Here is a 5,121-nt window from a genome sequence, read left to right as displayed (position 1 = left end):
GTGACACTAACTCTCACATGTCAGAATGCAAGTGTGTTTGGGAAATGACTGTGTAGATATCCTTGAATCTGTTATGATTTATCTTAAGAATCATAATAAATAGACATTTCTGAATTATATCTTTTATAAGTGACAAGTTATCTAAAAAGTATTTGTTTTAGTTGCTTGCTGGTGACGGAAACCTTGCTTAAGCCAATTAAGCAAGCATAGGAATTCATTGGTTATGAATTCAAAAAGCGGAGGCAAAGTGGCTTTAGGAATGGCCAGATTCAGGTGCTCAAATAAGACCGTCAGTCGTCTGTCTCCTTGTCTCAAGCTCTGCTTTCCTGTAAAGGCTGTGTTCTTAGGCAAGTTGTCTCCAAGTGGTAGCAAAGGTGATTTGCAGAAGCTCCACCTTTCCTAACCACCCTATGGAAAGAGAAAGCTTCTTCTTGAATTATTTTAGAAAAGTATAGAAAAGACTGACTCTAGATGGATTGACATGAGCTCATGCCTTACCTTGCACTTGAATTGGGAACAGCCTTCTCCCCCTGCCCCCATCCCACCACACGGGCTAAGAGTAGAGGAAGAGCGGTGGACTAAAGGAAAGTCAGGATGTTGCTACCAGAAGGAGTAGTGGATGCTGAGCTGGCAAAAACCCAGGCACCTGCTCCTAGTAGGTCAACATACAGAGCTTGAGGACTGTCACACCATGGGCTAGTGGAATACCAGGGCATGTCTCTACTCTTCTGATTTTCAATTGGTATGCCACAAGAGGATCTTAGGTGTGCTGCACAGTTTTAAAGATCATTAATTAAATTATTTTCAAAAGAAGTTGAAAGCAAAATAAGTATCTTTTTGTTAACTTTTTTTGATCAACATAATTTAAGCATGCTGCAGAAGGTTAACTATAGGTTCAAATATACCATGAGATTAAAAAAGGATGCTCTACTCTGATAAAGATGACCAGTTTGGCTTGGTGCCTCCCCATCTCAACTTGTGTCAGTGCAACTTAACACAAATGAGTAACACCTACTCAGTCCATTTGCACCAAACTGAGGGACCCAAGGAGGCAAGCACCAGCAAGCAGTCTGCAAGGAGAAATAAGAATGCAGCCCCCTCCAACATTCCTCTCTGCTTTTTATTGTAATCTCAGACATCAGAAAATACAGTACAGTGGAAAGCTTCAAAAAGAGTAAAGGTTAAAAAAGAAGTAGTTTATCTTTAGCTGCGTGATTGAACTCTTAACACATTCTGTTTACTGCACTTCTGTCTCAACTTAATCACTGCTAACATATGACTTAGGGCAGTGGTTCTCAAGTTATGGGTCCAGACCTCTTTTTAACAATGAAAATAAATTGTGGCATTAGGAAGGTTGAGAACCACTGACTTAGGGTTACAAGAGTATGCTGTGTCTGGTCAGTATCCTTTCTAGTACTCAGGGCCAGCAGTGATGCTTGGCTTTTTCCCAGATCACTCTGACCCTAGTGCCTAGTACTTTTAACCCTATGCTCTATCCTACAGACTTGTATAATCCCTCTGCCAGTTTCTCTTAGTCCCCAGTCAGTTTTCTTGATCTTTTATTATTCTGGCTTCATTTGTCCATTAGGAATAAAGGCTTATTTCCCAGCCGAATGAACCTGTGGTCACTTGGGCTTCTCTTTTCTGGGTAAGATTTTAGGGTATCTTCTTCCAGTGATACAGGGCAGGTGGCATCCCAGCCAGTGCAGCCAGAGCTAAGGGGAAGGCCTGCTGTCTCCACCCTGAGGGTGTTGGTGCATGGTAGCCAGCAAAGGAACCAGCAGGTTGGAGGATAGGCTGGGGCTGCAGGAGGTTCCAGTGGCCAGACAACTGCTGGGAGGGACACATCCAGGTTGCCAGCTCAGGGAGTGCAGTGGCGTCACTGCCCCAGCCTTCGTCTCCCTCCCCTTGCACTTGCAGATGAACAGGGAACCCCCAGTTCCCTGGTATGGTCAATTTCATGTAAGTTTCCTAGGCCTGGAAAAGGAAGGGATTATATCCATTCATTTGTTGGGCTATATATATATACCTCTAGACAAAGGACCCAGGGGCAGATTTTTTCTGACTTGAGTTTTTCCCTCTACCAGGAGTTTGGTGCTTTTTCTCTGTATTCATTTCTATAAAACAAATCCCATCTTACCACCCACTCTGTGGTCTGTGGATTCATTCTTCAAATCTCTGAGACCAAAGACTTACTGAAGAAGAAATTTCGGTAACATATTTTGGGGGCTCATCCAGGATTGAAGATCTGTGGTAAACCATGAGACCACGTACATCTATCCTAATATAATCATAATAATGAAGACAAATAATTCAGATGCCTGTCAGTCCCTAAAAGTGCATAGTGCAGGTGCTGACCTCCATGTCACAGCAAAAGAGTGTTGGGGAATAAACTTTCTAACTCCCCTTGGCTCCAAAATAAAGGAGCCGAATGGAAAGTTAAAAGGCTTCTGACTCCATTTTGTATCCACTACTTTTCTCTGGTTGAAAGCCGACAACGGTTTTGACCCCAGGGCACTAGAGGGCCTTCTGAGAAAATGTGCTGTCCCGGCTCTTTTACTGTCTGCTCTTGTCTTCCACGGTCCCAAACTTCTGTATATCTCTACAGACCCCTGCCACTTGCTCTCTCTCCTTGTAGTTTGCATGTTTTGTTTGAGTGTTGGTAAAGGATTACTTTGTATATTTAATTAAGTTTGTACTGGCTCTTTCTGGTGTGTTTCAGATGTTATAAGTGTGCAACAGATATTGAAGGTGTGTTATAAGGTCCTTTTGGTTGCCTTTCACTGCAAAATTAAATTTTATTAGCTTTTCGCATGTTTGAGAAAAATGCTGAACTGTGTTACCCGTCAGAGGCCAAGAAGTCAGCTCCAAACAAAGAACAAAATGACTCCCTTATGTGGCTTCACTGGGCAACCAGGAGCCTATGAAGGGAGCCCTGGGACAATTGCCCCCAAACAAGGATGGCCTTAAACCCTAGGCTACAGTTCAGTCTCTTTAAAAGAAAAACAGAAAGAAAGAAAAACCTTTAAAAATGAAGAAAAGCAAAGAAAATGACTCTGGATATGTAGGTTTTCTCTGGTCTATTGGTATAAATAAGAAAGTTCAGAATAATTCCAGGTTTCTCTAAGATTCTGGCTCGTTGTAACTAATTCTAATGCAAAAGTTTCAAAATGTCTCTCAACCCTGATTTGTTGCTGAGTTGAATTATTGTTGTCTTGCTAACTTTAGGGGAAGAAAGAGGTTGGAAAACATAGCATTAAAGACCTGCTGATGCTAAGAAAGCCTATTTTCCTTTGTTACTGAAAATTTAGAAAAGGCTTGTAAAAATTATAAAAGGTTATCCTTGCAAGCATTGTGTTGAGGACGGGCTCATCCGCACCTTGGTTAACAGGTATATGCAATGGCAGGTGTAGGAAGGGACAGAACTTGCACCAGGTAAGACCAGGCTCCTGGATACCAGATTTCTCAGGCTGTGCTGCTGACAAGTCATAAACACTGGAAAGCCTATGAATACAAAACGCTATGCTAGTGATTTTGGCTAAATCCAGCCAAGCGCGGGGGCTGGGGAGGCCACTCTCCTCAGAGATTCTCCCCAAACACTGGAAGGACACTTCCTTTTATTTAGCTAAAAGGTGTTTGGGGTTGGTTAGGGGACGCTTTGACAACCCAGGAACACAAAGGGTGAAATTAACTTAAGACTCTGGATGTTTGTTCGTTCCCACAGATGCGTAATACTCTCTAAGAGAACACCCAGGTAACATGTTCTCTCACCAAGAGAACTTTCCTTAGGTGGGACCACTATGGCTCCTGGATACCTGATTTTTTGGCCTGTGCTGCTGCAACACCCCACTGGGCTGTATTCTGAAGCATTAAGACATATTTGATCCCCAAACACTGAAGAAAGAATGTATAGTTTTCTTCTGCTCCCAGGCCTGGCATCAATATTGATTCTCTGATGGTGAGCAGTAACAACCAGAAGGTGCTCCAAATTATGGTGAACGCGGGGAGAATAGTCTAAATTACCTATGTATAAAACCTTTTTTCTCAGGGAGAACCTCCAACTGTGTAAAACCTGTCAGATACAGCTCTCCTGACTGTAATAACTTCCCCAGATGACAAAAAATTCCTGAGACATGTCACCACCTAGTTCAAACCCATCATCTACCTCTCCCACACCTTCTTCCATACCTTTAAAAAACTCCAAGAAGGAGTCTATTCCCAAAGTTTCTTCTGTTTCTATTGGGACCCCCAGAAAACCACTGTATCCTTCTTTGTGTCCCTTAGTTGAGACTGCAGGTGGTGAAAGGGGAAATGCACAAGTATTCACTCCATTTTCTTTGACAGATTTAAAACAAATTAAAGTTGATTGAGGAAAATTTTCTGATGACGCAGATAAGTACACAAATGTTCTCCAAAGGTTAAGATAAAACCTTGACCTCTTGGAAAGATGTAATACTACTAGATCAAACTTTTAACTTTTAATGAGAAAAATGAAGTCTTAAATAAAGCTCAAAAATAGGGTGATTTTTGGTTCATGTCTAATATGGATAACAGTATATCCTCTGAAGAAAGAGACAGATAGCCTGTGGGAAGATAGGTGATTCCCTTTGAAGATCCTGAATGGGACCCTGAGAAACAAGGTGACTGGGGGTGTAGACATTTTCTAACATGTATCCTAGAAGGTTTACATCCATCTAAGAAAAAGCCTGTGAATTATTCTAAGTTGTCTATTATTTACCAAGGGCAAAATAAAAGTTCCTCAGCCTTTCTTGAGTGGCTTAGAGAGGCAATGAGAAAACACATTCAGTTAATACCTGACTTTTTAGAAGGCTGAATTATCTGAATAATTTCAGATAATTTAAAAATAAATTTATTAAAATAAATTAACCATTCAAACTGCCCCAGCTATTAAAAAAACTCTAGAAATTAGCTCCAGGCCCCAATCATAACCTAGAAAATCCTATTAAGATGGTCACAGCCATCTTTTATAATCAAAATCAAAAGGAAGAGGAGAAAAAGGAAAGGATAAAAAAAAAAAAAGGAGTGGCTCGGCGCCTGTGGCTCGGGTGGCTAAGGCATCAGCCACGTATACCCAAGGTGGCGGGTTTGAATCCAGCCCAG

Source organism: Otolemur garnettii, unplaced genomic scaffold, assembly GCF_000181295.1.
Source record: "Otolemur garnettii isolate 467f Iridium unplaced genomic scaffold, OtoGar3 scaffold00100, whole genome shotgun sequence".
Classification (NCBI taxonomy): domain Eukaryota; kingdom Metazoa; phylum Chordata; class Mammalia; order Primates; family Galagidae; genus Otolemur; species Otolemur garnettii.
The sequence above is the reverse complement of the archived record's forward strand: the minus strand, read 5'-3'. Positions refer to the sequence as shown.